General features: G+C 35.5%; 1 pseudogene; it reads left to right on the top strand.

Moving 5' to 3' along the window:
* The window catches only part of LOC131808406 (WASH complex subunit 3-like), a 149,135-nt pseudogene extending 131,041 nt beyond the window's left edge, over window positions 1-18,094 (top strand).
* Window positions 18,095-19,802: the final 1,708 nt, after the last annotated feature.

Here is a 19,802-nt window from a genome sequence, read left to right as displayed (position 1 = left end):
TATTTCTTTGGTGTTGGTTATGATCTCTCCTCTGTCATTCATGATTTTATTTATTTGGGTCCTTTCTCTTTTCTTTTTGATAAGTCTGGCCAGAGGTTTATCAATCTTATTAATTCTTTCAAAGAACTAGCTTGTAGTTTCATTGATTTGTTCCACTGTTCTTTTGGTTTCTATTTCCTTGATTTCTGCTCTGATCATTATGATTTCTCTTCTCCTACTGGGTTTAGGTTTTCTTTGCTGTTCTTTCTCTAGCTCCTTTAGGTTGCGTACTTGGAACCTTTCTTGTTTCTTGAGAAAGGCTTGTATGGCTATATATGTTCCTCTCAGGACTGCCTTTGCTTTGTCCCATTAATTTTTTTTAAAGATATTATTTATTTATTTGACAGAAAGAGATTACAAATAGGCAGAGAGGCAGGCAGAGAGAGGAAGCAGGCTCCCCGCAGAGCAGAGAGCCTGATGTAGGGCTCGATCCCAGGACACTGGGATCATGACCTGAGCCAAAGGCAGAGGTTTTAACCTACTGAGCCACTCAGGCATCTCTGTCCCACTAATTTTGAACAGTTGTGTTTTCATTATCATTTGTTTCCATTAATTTTTTAAATTCTTCTTTAATTTCCTGGTTGACCCATTCATTCTTTAGAAGATGCTCTTTAACCTCCATGTATTTGAGTTCTTTACAAATTTCCTCTTGTGATTGAGTTCTAGCTTCAGAGTATTGTGGTCTGAAAATATGCAAGGAATGATCCCAATCTTTTGGTACTGGTTGAGACCTGATTTGTGACCCAGGATGTGATCTCTTCTGGAGAATGTCCTATGTGCACTAGAGAAGAATGTTAATTCTGTTGCTTCGGGATGGAATGTTCTGAATATATCTGTGATGTCCATCTGGTTCAGTGTGTAATTTAAGGCCTTTGTTTCCTTGTTGATCTTTTCTTCCATGATCTGTCCATATTAGTGAGGGGGTGTTAAAGTTCCCCACTATTATTGTATTATTGTCAATGTGTTTCTTTGATTTTGTTATTATTGGTTTATATAGTTGCTGCTCCCATGTTAGGGGCATAGATATTTAAAATTGTTACATCTTCTTGTTGGACAGACCCTTTGAGTATGATATAGAGTCCTTCCTCATCTCTTAGTATAGTCTTTGGCTTAAAATCTAATTGATCTGATAGAAGGATTGCCACCCCAGCTTTCTTTTGATGTCCATTAGCATAGTAAATTGTTTTGCATCCCTTCACTTTTATTCTGGAGTGTCTTTGGGTCTAAAATGAGTTTTTTGTAGACAGCATATTGATGGTTTTTGTTTTTTTTTATCCATTCTGATACCCTTTGTCTCTTGTTTGGGGCATTTACCCCATTTACATTCAGGGTAACTATGGAAAGATATGAATTTAGTACCATTCTATTGCCTGTAAGGTGACTGTTACTGTATATTGTCTCTGTTCCTTTCTGTTCTACAACTTTTAGGCTCTCTCTTTGCTTAGAGGACCCCTTTCAACATTTCCTGTAGGGCTGGTTTGGTGTTTGCAAATTCTTTTAATTTTTGTTTGTCCTGGAAGATTTTATCTCTCCTTCTATTTTCAATGATAGCTTAGCTGGATATAGTATTCTTGACTGCACATTTTTCCTCATTTAGTACTCAGAATATATCATGCCAGTTCTTTCTGGCCTGCCAGGTCTCTGTGGATAAGTCTGCTGCCAATCTAATATTTCTATCATTGTATATTACAGACTTCTTGTCCCGAGCTGCTTTCAGGATTTTTTCTTTGTCACTAAGACTAGTAAGTTTTACTATTATATGATGGGTTGTGGACCTATTTTTGTTGATTTTGAGGGGCATTCTCTGTGCCTCCGGGATTTTGATGCTTGTTCCCTTTGTCATATTATAATATGACAATATAATATAATATAATATCAATACTCAATATAATATAATATCATAATAATTCTCTTATAATTTGCTCCAATATACTTTCTGCTCCCCTCTCTCTTCTTCTGGAATCGTAATTATTCTAATACTGTTTCATCTTATGGTATCACTTATCTCTCAAATTCTCCCCTCGTTGTCCAGTAGTTGTTTGTCTCTCTTTTGCTCAGCTTCTTTATTCCCCAATGTTTGGTCTTTTATATCATTAATTTTCTCTTCTGCCTCCTTTATCCTAGCAGTAAGAGCCTCCATTCTTGATTGCTCATTAGTAGCTTTTTTCATTTCAGCTTGGTTAAATTTTAGTTCCTTTATTTCTCCAGAAATGGATTTTATTTCTCCATACATGGTTTCTCTAATATCCTCCATGCCATTTTTGAGCCCAGCTAGCACCTTGAGAATCATCATTCTGATATTGACTAGTCCCCTAGCTGTGGGTATTTCCTCTTGTTCTGTTTTTTTTTTTTTTTTTTTTTTTTTTTTTTTTTTTTTTTTTTGTGGTGAGTTTTTCTGCCTTGTCATTTTATCCAGATAAGAATATATGAATGAGAGAATAAAATACTGAAAGGGTGGCAAAGACCACAGAAAAATGTACACTAACCAAATCAGAAGAGACCACAAACCAGGGTGGAGAAGAAAGGGGGTAAAAGGAAATATATCTATCTATATAGATAAATATATTTAAATGTACCATATATTTCATTCATATATATATATATATATATATATACACACACACATATATATATATATATACATTTGGTAAATAGAACAGAGACCAGAGACACCAGAGATCTATTAGAAGAAATTATATCACAAATATTTTTAGGATAAAAAAAACCTAATGTGTATACAAAAAATAATGTTAAATATAATGAAGGATAAAATATGACCACAATAATGAAGGTTTAAAATGATTTTTTTAAGAAAGGTATCAATATAAACTAGTTAATAAATGTTAAAAGAGGAAAGAGAAAAAGTAAAAAAAAAAATGGGATAAGAAAAATATAAAATTAAAAGAAATTTATTTAACTTTGTAAGACTAAAGGATCATGGGGAGAAAGCCATGAATTTCATGCTTTGCTTTCCTCTAGCTCTGGAGTTCTGCTGTTCTCCTTGATCAGTGAGCTTGGTCTTGGCTAGATGTTCTTGCTGATCTTCTGGGGGAGGGACCTTTTGCCATGATTCTCAAATATCTTTGCCCCAGGTGGAATTGCACCACCCTTGCCAGGGGTCAGGCTAAGAAATCTGCTCAAGTTCACTCTCAGGAGCTTTTGTTCCCTGAACACTTTTGGTAGAGCACTGGAGAACAGGCTTGAAAATGGGAGCCTCCCAATCTCTAGCCTGAAGAAGCCAAAGAGCTTGGGGCCCCACTCCTTAGTGCGCCCTCAGAGAAAAGGGGTCAATCACTTCCATCTCTCTTGTTTCTGACTGCACTCTGACTGCACTATGCGTTCAGCCTGTGACTGAGCATTTCTGTCTCTGGTGCACAGCTCCATTTGGAGTCTCCAAACCCAGAAGATCCTGCCTCCAGAGGAGGAAGGTAAGTCTCCCTAGATCTGCCACTTGTGGGGTCCCTGCTCAAAGAGCAGTGGTCCAGTTGTGCAGCAGAGCACAGTTTAAGGTAACCCTAAGCTGAGAGCCCACTCCTCGGCTCTGTCTCTGTAGTCCACTTCCCTGCTCCGATACCTGGCAGCTCTGCCACATTCAGACACCCCTGATCTTTCAGTGACTCTGTGGGTCCTGAGACCACACTGTCCCTGTGAGGGCTCTACCCCCGCTTAGCTTCTGGAGCGATGTCCCTCAATGGACCAGACTTCTAAAAGTTCAGATTTTGTGCTCCACTGCTCCACTGCTTGCTGGGAGTCGGCACCCTCCCTGTGGTCTATCTTCCGGTCACTTCAGATTCACTTCTCTTCAGGTCCTATCTTTCAGAAAGTGGTCAATTTTCTGTTCTAGAATTGCTGCTCTTCTTCTCTTTGATCTCCTGTTGAGTTTGTAGGTGTTCAGAATGATTTGACAACTATTTAGCTGAACTGCAACCTGATGTCATTTCAGTCTGCTACTTCTCTGCCATCTTGCCTCTCCAAGGCAAATGAAAATTAAAATACCACATACCCAAACTTATGGGATACCATAGAAGTTGTACTAAGAGGAAAGTTTAGACCAGTAAATGACTACATTTTGAAAAAGAAGGATTTCAAATGAACAATCTAACTTTGCACCCCAGAATAACTAAAACAAACAAACAAACAAAAAACCAAGAAAACCCAACTAGGCCTAAAGTTAGCAGAAGAAAGGAAATAATAATAACAATGATAACAGAGCAGAAATAAACAAAATAGAGTAACAATAGAAAAAATAATGTGTTTTTTTTTTATTATGAAAATCAACAAGCCTTTAGCTAGCCTAAGAAAAAAAGAAAGAAAACAGAAAATCAGTAATGAAAAAGGAGGCAATATACTGCTGCCCCAGAATGAAAAAGAATGATCGGAGGCTATATGAAAAATCACGTGCTGGGCACCTGGGTGGCTCAGTTGGTTAAGTGACTGCCTTTGGCACAGGTCATGATCCCAGGGTGCTGGGATTGAGTTCCACATTGGGCTTCCCCTGCTCTGAAGAGAGCCTGCTTGTTCCTCTCCCTCTGCCTGCCACTCCCCCTGCTTGGGCTCTTTCTCTCTCTGTGTCAAATAAACAAATAAAATCTTTTAAAAAATAAAAAAAGAAAAATCACTTGCCAAAAAATGGGATAACTTAAAAAAAATAATAAATTCCAGAAACATAGAACCTACCAAAACTGAATGCATAAAGAAATTGAAAATGAAATAAACCAATATCTCATGATGAGATTGAATCAATAATCAAAAACTTCCCAGCAAAGAAAAGTCCAGAACCAGATGGCTTCACTGGTCAATTCTTCATATTCAGTAGTGAATATTTAAAGGAGAACTAGTGTTAGTCCTTCTTAAATTCTTCCACGTAATTAAAGAAGAAGGAGAATTTTCAAACTCATAAGGCCAGCATTACCTTAATGCAAAGATAGAAAAAATACTACGAGAAAACTACAAGCTAATACCTTTGGTGAATATAGATGCAAAAAGTTCTCAAAAAATTAGGACTAGCAAACTTAATTCAACTTCACATTAATAAGATCATACACCATGACCAAGTGAGATTTATCCCTGTTATTGAAGGACGTTATGACATATGGAAACTAATGTGACACCACAGTGACAGAATAAAAGCAAAACTAATCACATGATCCTCTCAAATATAGAAAAGCATTTGACAAAATTCAACTGACTTTATAAAAACAGTAAGAATAGAAAGATATTAACTTCAGCATTATAAAAGCCATATGCACAGCTCAGTTAATATACGTCATGGTGAAAAACAAAAAGCTTTTTCTCCTAATATCAGGAACAAGGCAAGGATGCCCAGTCTGACAACTTTTGTTCAACGTAGTATCAGAAGTCACAAGTAGAACAGTTAGGTTAAAAAAAAAAAAGAAGAAGAAGAAGAAAAAAAAAAAAAAGGATCCAAACTGAAAAGGAAAAAGTAAATTATCTATGTTTGTAGATAATATGCATGATCTTATATGTAAAAAATCCTAAAAATTACATACACACACAAAAATGTGTTAGAATAAACAAATTCAGCAAAATTGCCAGATACAAACACAACATACAAAATCAGTTGTGTTTCTATACATTAACAATGAATAGTAACATAATCCCATTCATAATAGCATCAAAAAGAATAAAATTCTTAGTAATAAATTAACCAAAGGGGTGAAAGACTTTTTGGGTGAAAACAACAAAACAGAGCTACAAGAAATTTAAAAAGATATAGAGAGCCCCAAATTTTCCTGAATAGCTGAAACAATATTGAGACAGAAGACTAAAATCATACTCCTAACTTCAAAGCACATTATTAAGCTACAGTGATTAAAACGATATGGCACTGGCATAAAGACAGACATGTAAACCAGTGGAAGAAACCCACACATATAGTGTCAACTAATCATTGGCAAGGGAGTCAAGAATACTTATTGGGGAAAGATAATCTTTTCAACAAATGTTGTTGGAAAACCTGGATATCTACATGCATAAGAATGAAATTGGATTCTTACCAAATACCATGTACAAATATCAGCTGAAAATGTATTAAAGACTTAATAGACCAGTAAATGACTACATTTTGAAAAAGAAGGATTTCAAATGAACAATCTAACTAAGATCTGAAAGTTTACAACTCCTAGAAGAAAATATAGAGGAAAAGCCTCATGACATTAATTTTGGCAATGACTTATTGAATATGTCACCAAAAGCACTGGCAAAACAGCAAAAGTAGACAAATGAGACTACATCAAAATAAAAAGTTTCTGTGCAGGAAAGGAAATAATCAACATAATAAAAAGGCAACTCACACAATGAGAGAAAATATTTGCAAAATATATATCTGATAAGGGGTTTCTATTCATGAGGTGTAAGGGAATTCTGCAACTCAATAGCAGAATAACAAAAAAAAAAATCTCTATTAAAAATGGATGAAGGATTTCAGTAGATATTTCTCCAAAGAAGATTTATAAATGGCTACCAGATATAGGAAAGATGTTCAATATCAGTAATCATCATGAACTAAGTTCTGCATGGTTGTGTACCCCCAAAATTCATATATTGAGAACCCAATGATGGTATTAGGAAGTGAAGCCTTTGGTATATGATTAGGTTATAAATTTGAAGTCCTGAAGAATGGGATGAGTGCCCATAGAAAAGAGGCACCAGACAGCTAGCTCCCCTTTCTACCAGGTGAAGACACAGTAAGAAGTCAGCAGTCTACAACCCATAAGAAGGCTGTCACCAGAACCTAACCACACTGACAACCTAACTTTGGACTCCCAGCCTCCAGAATTTTTAGAAATAAATTTATGTTGCTTATAAACTACTCAGTCTATGATATTTTGTTATAGCAGCTCAGATGGACTAAAGTATAATGGAAAAAGCAAAATAAACCGTGAAAATATACACCTCACATCATTAGGATGGCCATTGTCAAAAAATAGAAAATAATAAGTGTTAGCAAGGATGTGGGCAAATGAGAACCCCTGTGCACTGAATGTGGTAGGAATACAAAATGGTGAGGCCACTATGAAAAACAGTATGGAGGTTTCTCAAAAAAATTAAAAATAGAACTACCAAGTAATCAGCAATCTCACTTCTGGGTATTTATCCAGAAGAACAGAAAACAAGATCTCAAAGAGATTTTTGTACTCTCATGTTCATTGCAGCATCACTCACAATAGCCAAGAGATGAAAACAACCCAGTGTTCAACAACAGATGAATGGGTAAAGGAAATACAGCATATATACATAATGATATATTATGTAGCCTAAAAGAGGAAATACTGTTATATGCTACACCATGAGTGAATCTTACTGTTAGTATTCTAACTGAAATAAACCTATCATAGAAGGACAGGTACCACATAATTCCATTTATATGAACTATCTAAAGTACAGACTCATAGAAGCAGAATATAGAACAGTGGTTGCAAAGGATGGGGGTGGAGAAATGGGGAGTTGCTGTTCAGTGGATATATAATTACAGTAATAAAAGATGAAAAGTTCATAGATTTGCTATAAAATAAAGTCCACATAGTTAACGATATTGTACTATACTCAAAAGTTTAAGAGGATTTATTTCATATTATGTATTTGTTTTTCCACAATAAAAAATAATGCTAAGGGAGAATATAATCCATTTAAAAAACAAAGCTATAACATTTGAAGAGTGGGTCTTAGAAATTGAGAAGAAAATAAAAGAAATGGAAGCAATACCTAAATTTTAATGAGAAGAAATCATTTTTTGGCCAAAGAAATGTTTAAACTCAGTTTAAGAATTTTAATAGAGTAATGGGATAATGAAAAAAGACACAAAGACACACATTAATAAAATTAATTGCTATACTACAAAAATTAAATCTGACAAGGACTGAGAATTAACAGGGTGGAAATTGTTATCTTTTGTAAAGAAATAAAAATAAGATTAGTTTATACTTCTCCTTAACCTCCCTAAATACCAGAAGATAATGGATTTAATCTTAAGCAAGAGCAGGTTGTGTGATCCACAAAACAATAAGCCCAATCTCTAAAAGCAATAGTAAGGCCCAGAATGACAGATGTACGGCACACATAGAGATCATTTAGACCTGATTAAAGCTGAAAGACATGGGTCTTTTGGGTAAAAACTTAAGTATACCACGAAGGCTTCATTCTTACCTATTCGACACAATCAGTCTGAGATAGTTTTTACTAATATTCAAATCTAGTCACATTGTTCTCTCTACATTGAAGTATTCAGGGATCCCTATTACCTTCAGAAGAAAATTTAAGAATGACGTAAAAGGACCTAAAAACTTGATCCATATTGCACTTGCCACTTCTCCACTTCCCTGTTATAATTCCTTAATTTTTAGCTATATTAATCTGCTTGCATTTCCCTAGACTAATCATTTTCTCTCACCTTTAATTTTTTAATTTTGCTCCTGTTATTTTTTCTGAATTGAGTATTTTCCACATTTGTCCCTTTTAAGACTTATTCAAATGATCTCTTTATCTTCTAAATGTTTATTTTTAGGGCCAGCCTATATAAATACTGCTATCCTGTGGTTATTCTCTGTCATCCCCTTAAAAAAAGTTATTTTTGTTATAGCACTGCTCACACTGTGTTGTAATAATTTATTATTTTTATTACTATCTACTATTGGAGATATAAATACTTTAAGGAATAAGTCTTTTTTGTCATTATTTTCCTAAGACATACAATGAATACAGAGTATCTGTGTGTGCATGTGTATATGTGTGTATATTTTTTAGTAAAAAATTGTTGAATGAACCAATGAATAAAATTAACACTGCTTTCTTCCATGTTATTCCAGTGCTTTAGTATTCAGAAAATAATTATCTGATTTAAATATCTTCCTATTTTTTTCTGCATTGAGATAAAAAATATTCATCATAATTTTCACACAATTCCTCCTTAAAATATCATAATCTAGAGAAAGGGTAAGCTCCATGAAGATAGGGAATAACCAGGAGCTAAATGCTGAATATTTAGGTTTCAACTATCATAGTGAAAACTCTATTTGAACAACCAGGGTATTCAGTGAGAACCTAGGATCATCACACTATGGTAGTAGGGCTGAGGTTCTCCTCAATTAGTGGTTTTCAAACCATTGGGCATTATTGTTTACCAGTGGACATTTAGTAAACTCTATAGAGATATTTTTGTTTGTCTCAACTGCCAGTGAGGTGTACTATTCTTAATTATCTGGTGAGTAGAAACCTGAGATGCTATAAATGTCCTACAATTCTCAATTCTCAGAACAGGCCACTGAAACAAAGAATTATCTGGAACAAAATATTAATAGTGCTGAGAATGAGAAACATCATCTTATTCTAGAAGCTACTCTAGATTTTCCCTAACAAAACTTAAAAGTCTTAAAAGGATCTAGCTGATTGGCAAGAAACTTTATAGCTTTGCCTTCCAAAATACTCTTAAATGAAGGCAACAAAATCCAGCGTCCTAATGACAGCTTATTCCCAATATCCAGAATTCGATTTAAAAAATGCCAAAGAATAAGAAATGTGATCTGGAGAAAAATCATGTAAAAGAAACAAACCAGAATGACAGAAATGATGAAATAGATTTTTTAAAAGTTTTATTTATTTATCTATTTGCTAGAGAGAGAGAGATCACAAGTAGGCAGAGAGTCAGACACAGAGAGAGAGGGAGAAGCAGCCTTCCCGCTGAGCAGAGAGCCCAATGCAGGGCTCGATCCCAGGACCCTGGGATCATGACCTGAGCCGAAGGCAGAGGTTTAACCCACTGAGCCACTCAGGTGCCCTGATGGAATAACTTTAATAGAGACTTTAAGCAGACTTTAATAAGAACTTTAAACAGCTTTTTAAAATATGCTTAAGAATTTAAAGGAATGGGTGCCTGGGTGGCTCAGTTGGTTAAGCAACTGCCTTCAGCTCAGGTCATGATCCCGGAGTCCTGGGATCGAGTCCCACATCAGGCTCCCAGCTCCATGGGGAGTCTGCTTTTCCCTCTGACCTCCCCTCTCATGCTCTCTCACTCTGTCTCTCTCTCAAGTAAATAAATAAAATTTTTAGAAAAAATAATTTAAAGGAAAAGATTAACGTAATTAGGAAAATCATCAAGGAATATAAAGAACCAAATGGAACTTTAATTTTAAAAATTTACTAGATTTTATATAATAGCAATTAGATACTTGAGAAATGATCAATGATCCTAAAGATATAGTTAAAACAAAATAAAAATTGCCAGGTAAGGTAATAATTACGTAGAACCTCAGGGACTGTGAACAAGTACTATAATATACATTTCACTGGAGTACAAGAAAAAAAGGAAGAGACAGAAGCATATGTTTGAAGAACTACTGGCCAATAACAATAGTAAAAACCACGAAATTTGATAAAAACTATAAAATCACACATCTAAGAACATTTCAGTCAGCAGCAACAGAATAACCATTTCTTTCAGGTACACATTGAACCCTCACTGAGATCATATTCTGAATTGTAAAGCAAATTTCAATAAATTTACATAAATTAAATCATATAAAGTATTTCAGAATTAAATTGGATACCAATAAAAGAAATCTATATTTTTTAAATCCCCAAATACTGTGGAAATTTTAAAATACACTTCTAAACAGCCATGGGTAGAAGAAAAGCAAAGAAAATTGGAAAATATATTGAAATATGTTGAACTGAATAAAAATGAAAGCAAAACAAAACAGATCAAATTCATTGCTGCTGGCTTCTGCTTCAGGATTTAGATATCTGGAAAAAGTAAAGCTTTTATACTGAAAATAACAGCACACCAAACAATCTGCAAAGTCCTTAGTTTTCTTGAACCTGTAAGAACACTTTGGTCACAGGGCAAACAACTAGGCCAGCGTCTAAGGGGAGAAAGGCACTTGAAGGGAAGAGTGAGACATGATCATCAGCTTACATAAACTAGATACAAGCAAGTACCAGAAAGAGTAATCTAGTAGAGTTAAACTAGGAGTATTTGGTAGACTGATGGAGACTGAGTCTGCACACTGGGGCTTGTATTAGTTTCCCAGGATTGCCATAACAAAATACCATAAAATTAGGTGGCTTAAAAGAATAGAAATTTACTCTTTCACAGTTCTGGAGTCCAAAATTCCAAAACCATAGTGCTTGCTGAGCCATGCTGTTCCTGAAGCCTCTGAGGGGTGATTCATACCTCTTCAGCTTCTGGTAGCCCCCAGCATTTTGAGGCTTATGGCAACATTACTCCAGCCCCTGATTCTGTCTTCACAGGGCTTCTCCTCACCATGCCTCTCTCCTTCCTTAAGGGTGCCAGTGCTATTGGATCAAGTGCTTATTGCACTCCAGTATGACATTATTTTAACTAATTACATCTGCAGTAACCCTGTCTCCAAATAAGGTCACATTCTGAGGTGTTAAGACTTCACCATGTCTTTTGAAGGGACATAATACAATCCATCACAGAGTTCAAAAAACTTTCCCTATGACCTGGGGAGGTGAAAGAACTCTACCCACATTATTCTCTTCTATTTTCTCTACATAAGAAAGCTTTAATCTGTGGAGAAGAAAGGCAAGAAACACTGTTCCCCATCACTGCTGAAGTGAAGGGGGAAAAAAAGGATCTTACCAGCTACACTAAAGAGGGAGATTGATACATTCTTTTGCTTGAGATACTCCTATCTATCCTTAGTCAAGTTTAATGCATATATGCAATGATCTGGAGGAGTAAATTAGCCTCAGTAATTTACCATGTATTACAAATTTGGTTTCTTCCATCAGCCAGGAATGAGCAGAAAGAAGAGAGAATTTTCTTATGCCAAATCTCCACCAACATATAAAGTTTAGCCAAGGGCATAACTCCATTTTTCATACTGGAGTGTTCTGGTCATCAGTCAATTTTTATTTTAAGTAAAAGTATATTGGCAGCAGAGTTCTGGAGTGTCATCTGTAAGGGAATGTCTAGCTTTGGGATAGGCTTGTTCTCTCATTGAAAGAGCCATTGCTGTGATCCATCAAATAGTAGCTCACTCTATACATATTTAAAACCCATCCTTCATGAGAAATTGTGGTGTTGCAGAGCCGTTCTCACTGTGGCAGGACAAGATATTAATGGTCCCTGCTGCCTTTCTCTGAACCATCCCCAGAATGTGTCATGAATCAAATGAAGAATTAACATTGGACCAGAAAATTCAAAACAGAAAGGCCAGTAGCAATAAATGAAGAGGAATTCTTTTTTCCACTTCCTGAAATTCCATCAATTACTTAGTATACTAATATTCTAAATTCCAAAATATGAAATCAATAATGTTAGTTACTGACCTAAATATTATTCTTAAGCTCATAGCAATATTTTTCAAAATCTATTAATATTTATAATGACTTAGAAAGGAAGAGCCTTCAGTGAGGCAAGTTTTAAATGTGTGAATTAAAAAAATAGACATTTTTGGTAAAATGTATCACCAGCGCAAGAGGAAAGGAATGATCCCAAGACTCTTCAGTGGCCTCATGCTCCCTGGTAACATTTGAGGCAACGAGAGAGTTCCAGTTACTCTTTTGAGCCACTGTGAGACATTTATTCCAACCAGTATAAAGATCCTAATGGTCTGGGTTTTAAATTTTTAAAAATGACATCTGACTTTTGGAATTATCATAACAAAGGTGTGGAGAATGAATCTAAGTCTTAGCCCTGAACCATTCTAATAATAAGGAATGTGTTATTGACTCACACCTTCCAGTTGTCCAGGGTAATTTTCTTAGCAAAAATGTACGAAGCACTTACTATGCACCAAGAATTCTGGTAAATACTTTATATAATTAATTTCATTCAATTGTCCGGTTACCTTTTGTGTGGGTATTGTTATTATTTACATTTTCGATTTCCTGCAGCTTAAGGTTCAGTGATGAAGTTCCCACAGCTTTCTAAATTCTTTCTTCTCAGCTTTAAGGAATGAGCAATTAAGTTCCATAGGCAACATAGCTCATTTTTGACCATTGTAGTAGTTCATCTAGGACTCAGCTCCCTATTTTCTTCATTCCACATATATGCACTCTAGTTGGAGTACACCTGTCTCATGTCAGAGGGAAAAGAGGATAGCCATCTAAAGGAAAGCTCTGAAAACTTTGGCTTAAAATGGCATATATCAAATTTGATGACCAAGTCTGATGTTAAGAGGATCAGGATACATAATCTTTAGGTAGGTTGATACCCTGAACAGAGGAGCAGTAAATATTTTGAGCAAGAGTACAATTTATTGAAATAATTTACATCTTGTATTAATGGGATAGGATGATGCATTAAAATATGCTTCAGAACTCTTTAAAAGATTATTTGCTTTTTAAAATGACAATGATTAAAAGTAATCTAAGAGGAATTATGGTTGATTTAATTATTCTGAGAAATTACTATTAATTCAAAAGATTGGGCAAAAAAATTATAAAAAGCTTAGTTTAAATATATTTTATGAGGTACTATTAGATAAATTGCCCAATGGTTAGGTGTGTGCCTATAGCCTAGGTCAGCTTTTGAAATAGAGGTTTGTAATTAGTCAGCATGTAGCTCATCATTAGAATATAATATTAGTATAATATTATTCATTAGAATATAGTATTAGTATAGTATTAGAATATAGAATTATCCTGGAAGGAAACCTAGAGTAAAAAGTGAAGTGATTATAGATAGCACATAAGAGAACAACACAAGTTAAGTGAAATAAGAGGTAAGGTATCTAACAAAGTACACTCTAAAAGAAAATAATAGCTATAGAAAACTAGAAAAACAGAATCAAAAATAAACTTAATCAACTAAAACCTCTAATTTTCCTCAGAATTGAGTTTTATTCATAGCTTACATCTTGAAATTTCATGATGCATGCTGACTATGCTAGTGAAAAATGCTGTCCAACAAAAACAAGCAAAATACTTCCTTTGGAGAGGAGGAGAGTCAATACCACTGCTACCCTCCACCTCCCCTCCAACTGGTTTTTATCTTTCATTCTCTGGTACCTATTTCAGACATGCTGTGGGTTTTGGAGTCAGTTGTTATGCACTACTAATCAACAGAGACAGAAAAAGGAGTCATGAATGGAAATTTACTAAAGTGAGAGCAAAACAGGTGGAGCCCATGTGATGTGAATATGGGGCAAATAAGTAGAAAAAACCACACCAACGTCAGAGGTCCTGCTTGTAGAATATTACTTTTATAGCTTAGATCTCTATTGTCTGTTAAAACACACAGCTCTCTGGGAGACAGAATGCTTTGAACTATGCTCTCTTGGTCATATTCACAAAAACACATCCACACTTACAAAATGTCTAGAGTCAGGAACTTCAGAAAATTTCATTAATGGAAAGCAATTTTATTCTGATACTTCCCTGAGAAAAGATTTGAAAGGATATTGATAACACCATTATCCTTTCACTAGTTCGACCTAACCATATAGATGTTATCCTTGGTTTTGTCCCTCTCCCTTATGCCCATGTACAATCTATCATCAACTGGGTGAGCTCCACTTCCCAGATATTCCTGAATCCAACTGTTTATTTCCACTTCCTGTTATGTGAATCAGTGTTTTTCACTCCTCAGGTCAAAGGTCCTTAGTGGCTTCTACCTTCTCTTAAATTTAATTCCAACCCTTTTATTCTAACCCAGAATGTTCATCATGATTCATTCTTCCTACACTATTCCATCTTTTCACAATCCAGGAGAATTCACTTCTTTTCTTTAAAACACCAATCCCCTTACCTGGTTGTAGATCATCGAACTTCCTATTCCTTCTTCCTGGCATGATTTTTCCCCCAGTTCTTTGCACAGTGGGCTCATTTCATTCTGTAGATGTTCATATCTAATCTTGTTAATTTTCTTCTTGGAACTTTCAGAATTGTTAATCTAATATATTTCAAAATTATTTATTATTGTATATTTCTGCCCAGCTAGAGAGGTAGAGACTTTATCTGACTTGCTTACTGTATCCTCAGAAACTAGCAGAGTACCTGTTACAAATAGATATTTCATATATTTGTTGAATAAAATGGGTGAACAACAAGGAAAAGAATAGCTTCTGAAAACTAAATGGGGAATAAAACTGGGAGATGGAGAATTAAGAAGACAATGTCCACCAAATTCACAGTTTTGCTGAAGTCTGACCATAAGTGTGTATGTACCTTTGTGTTGTTGAGCCAATGTATGGGTAAGGGAGAAAACTCAGATAGTGTATCCTTCAGAGGAAAGCTTCCTAGATGCCCCTGGGAACAACAGATGGCTGTTAAGCTTCTATTTGTTCCCTCTGAGACTTTAAAATCTACCTTAATTCCTGCTCTGAGTCAAGGAGAACTATCAGAAGGAACAGAAATTAAAAAAAAAAAAATGTTTTAGCATAGCATTACTCCAGTGACATGTCTCCCAGTACTGTTCACATGTAACACAAAAGCCCTTGACATATTGCAGAAGTGTCAGAGGCCTGCTTAAGGATATATATAAAGTTAGAAATGTACTTAAGACCAGACCTCTGCATGCCAAGATATTTATCTTGCTATTCCTCTTTCTCTTCCTTCCCTATTACAAATGCATACTTCCCACAAACTTGGAAAAATTCATCCACCTCTAGTACCATATTAATAACACTGATTTTCCTATGCAATGCACTGCTTTGAGTACTTTCCATGTTTTAGTTCATTTCATTCTTATTTCATCTGCAGAACAACCCTATGAGTCTAGCACATGTTGTACCCATGTACACATGAGAAAAGTGATGTTAATCCTTTAGAGATAATAGAATTGACCTAAGATTGGGATGCCTGGATGGCTCAGCGGGTTAAAGCCTCTGCCTTCAGCTCAGGTCATGATCTTGGGGTCCTGGGATCGAGCTCTGCATCAGCCTCTCTGCTCGGTGGGAGACCTGCTTCCTCCTCTCTCTCTATGCCTACTTGTGATCTCTGTCTGTCAAATAAATAAATAAAATCTTAAAAAAAAAAAAAAAGAATTTACCTAAGATCACATGTGTAGTAAATCATAGGATTTGAACTGGTAGTTTGGACCGACTTCATAAATTGTTTCTCACTGCAATATGATCAAAAGCAACAATTCAGCCCACTACAGAGCAGAACATTTAAAAGCCACTGAGAATATGTAATTTTTCTTTAACCAAGATTAACTCCTTTCACTCCTTGCAAAAAGTCTTCTAGAATGCATTTCATATCATATGCAAAAGAAATAAATTTGTTTTCTTAGACTCTTTCCATAGGGGGTAAAATTTCAAACCAATGTCCACTTCCCATTTTAGCTTAAGATATTGCTAAAATGTATAGAGGAAGCTGATGGGTAGTACTGATGGATAGTGCTGGTGAACTAGAGACATATGCCTTTCCATATACCTTAATGAAAGGCATGGTTAAGATATTAACCCTTGATGTTCTGTGATTATGAATATGTGATCATTAGCCTTATGATTATGTGAGTCTCTGAAGAGCTATATGGAGCTAAAAGAGGCCATGTCTGCTAACAGGAGAGAACAGCAATTTCCTTTAGGTGGGTGGTCACAAAAAGCTGAGAATTAATGATAATGTACATTTACTCAATTACAGTAAAATTAAGGTTTAGTCATGTTTCAGTCTCCAGAACTAGCTAAGATAGTGGAGGAGGGTACAAGAGGAAGAGGGATAGATACACGTGCATATGGCTAGCATATGCATTTGCAGGGCCAGTATAAAATTAAAATGAGGGCCCTCTTTAACAATTATTAAGAATTTCACACTAACAGCAAAATACCTAGTGCAGGGACATTCTAAGCACATGGACTTATAAAACTACACAGTTGCCGACCCATAAAACCGTTCTACTGTAGACAAGCCCTAAGGAAAATTGTTAGGTTGGAAAAATTTTTCTTTTGATACACTAACCTTTTGCCTCCCTGAGCTTTCAAAATATCCTTTCTGTGGTTTTCTTCAGGAGCCTGATCTCAGCCAGTAATACCCTCAATGAACTTTTCCTTTCACTGTCTCCATTATCAAAGTTTCCTGTCTTTTCCTTCTTGCAGCTTTTATCAATCACATATTATATGAGTCATCTTTAAAAATACTGGAGATTGAGAGACTAAAGTTATATAACCTCTGCATTGAAGAGGAGTATAAGCTGTTGGAAGGGAAACACAGTAAATAGTAATGTGCTCTCTGGTGGCATAATGCTATTATAAAACCAAGGGAGAAGCCAATATAACAAAGGAAGGAAAGAAGGCAGGAAAGAAGGGAGGGAGGAAAGAAGAAAAGAAGGAAGGGAAACATAAAAGGAAAGAAAAAAGAAAGAGGAGAAAAGGAGAAAAATATTCCAAGAGTAGTTGAAAAAGAGACTTATGTACCAATTTGTAAATCAGAATTCATGTCAGCAGTGATGGTCTAGTCAAAAACGAGACCATCTTAGCATCCAGTTGTTTATAGCATGACAAATCTTTGATGAATTCATTTGAAATAATATAGTGATTTTTTCAATGCTTTTGGAAAGAGTGAAGAATCATCAGACATCCACAGAAAACTTTTTGGCTCTTTGAAGTATTCATGCTCCACCCCAACACCACAGCTCATTAGCCCTCCCTGCTGGAGCTAATTTCCTCAGAACAAAGTCAAGATTGACTACCATAGTTAGCCATGTCTGCTAACAGGAGAGAATAGCAATTTCCTTTAGGTGGGTGGTCACAAAAAGTTGAGAATTAATGATAATGTACATTTACTCAATTACAGTAAAATTAAGTTTTAGTCATGTTTCAGTCTCCAGAACTAGCTAAGATAGTGGAGGAGGGTACAAGAGGAAGAGGGATAGATACACATGCATATGACTAGCATTCCTAGTGCTATTTAAAAGAGAAGTCTGCATTTTCAATACCCTCTCTTCTCCAAAAGACCTAATGAGGAACTGGAACAAAAAAGTACTTTCAGGCCCCATGGGCATTCCTCTGGAATTCATACTATAAATTTTTTTGTAAGCTCATGAAAATATACTTTTTAAGGTAACCCCATTCCTGATTATGGGACTTTCAACAACTTCCTGATTGAAAGAACTGTTGTAATAGCTTAAGGCCATTTTGATGCTCCTTCTTAACCATGTGTGGTGCTACATGTCCTGATATAGGCTAGGAGAAACTTTGTTCTATATACTTCTCATGTACAGAGAACCCAAATGTGTCTGTGCGTGTATATGTGCATGTGCGTGTGTGCGTGTGTGTGTGTGTGTGTGTGTGTGTGTGTGTGTGTACAGGTCTATCTTGAAAAAAACTTGAGCCCAAATTTGTGGTATAATGGGGGGCCACCTATAAGATAATTATTTTATAGATACTGTTGAAGATTTCTAAAACCCCAGGTGATATATTTTAAAATAGAGTACAATTAAGGTAATACATTCTTTCATGAATAGTATAATTGCTGACTTTGGTGTTTTTGTACACAGAAAAGCAATGCAATGTCAATAGGTTTCTGGGAGTGGCTAGACAGACAAATACAAAGGCAGAAAGTCAGATACACTGATTAATAAGTAAATGGAATCTTAGAAATTAGACCTCAGTGTCCAACAAAACTGTGTATCAAGGCTGGTCCCCAAATCTGGTTCCGTTGCTGTTGCTGATCAGAGGCATGGGTAGGACTACAGGCATGTGTCCTCACCAAATGGGAAATAGAATAGAGTTACCTTTCTTTAAGATCGTGCAGTATCCTGAGTGCCAAGATAAGGATTACAGTCTTTAAATTTGAATTCCAAAGATAAAAATAAAAAATTATCTAAGAAATATTTTAAAATTCAAAGGACTTCATTTCTGAGAAAATATTTCTTTACAGAAGATCCCACACTAATTATAATTCAAATTCCAGCACACCTTACATTTGTGTTGTATATGTTACTAGGTTTATAGATTTTGATGCACAATATATAGAACATGCTCCCTAAGATCCAAGTAGTGCACAATATAGAGAGCCAAGGGACTAACTTTTGGAGGAAGCTGATCTTGTCCTCAGAAAATGAGAAATATTGTGTGATTCTAGAAGTATGCAAACTGCAAGAAGAAACACACTCATCCCTCAAAAGTTCTTGAAAAGAGATCAGATAAATAAGAAAATGGAACCTCATGACTTATTGACATTTTTATGGCATCAGAAGCCAGATTTTGCCCAAAGGGGAAGATTTCTTTTCAGTGATTAAAATATTACCCAGAAATCTCTGGCTTTCTGAAATTCTCAATAAAAATTCCAAATCTGTTGGCAATAACTTTCAAGCATCACAATTTCTGCCAATAAAAGAATGATCAATCAAGTTGTGTTAAGCATGCTCTCACTTTAGTTGTTTGAGAGTCCAATTAAGGAAGGTCAAATTGCTAGTGTTCTGCAAGTATTGTTTGACATGAAGTGTGTATTTGAAGTGGAAACTACAGGGATGTTTGATGCAATAAACTAGATGATTACCTTGTTTGGGGAGGATGTTCACCATAGTAGAAAGACCTCATTTGGAAAAGAGAGAAAATTCAGGTTAGAAAGTTATGATTTAGAGCTCTATATTTCCACTCCCCAAATCTATGATCTTTGGATAAATAAATGTAGTCAAAGACAGTTTTCTTGGAAAACAAAGGTTCACTGATTCACTTAGGGAATCTGAAGGTGAGGAGACCCAGAAGGGCACTAAGACATGAGAATTTATTTATTTATTTTTAAAGATTATTTTTTTATCAGAGAGAGAGAGAGAGGGAGAGAGAGTGAGCACAGGCAGACAGAATGCAGGCAGAGGCAGAGGGAGAAGCAGG

The sequence above is a fragment of the Mustela lutreola genome, chromosome 9, assembly GCF_030435805.1.
Source record: "Mustela lutreola isolate mMusLut2 chromosome 9, mMusLut2.pri, whole genome shotgun sequence".
NCBI classification, from domain to species: Eukaryota; Metazoa; Chordata; class Mammalia; order Carnivora; family Mustelidae; genus Mustela; species Mustela lutreola.
The sequence above is the reverse complement of the archived record's forward strand: the minus strand, read 5'-3'. Positions and strand labels throughout refer to the sequence as shown.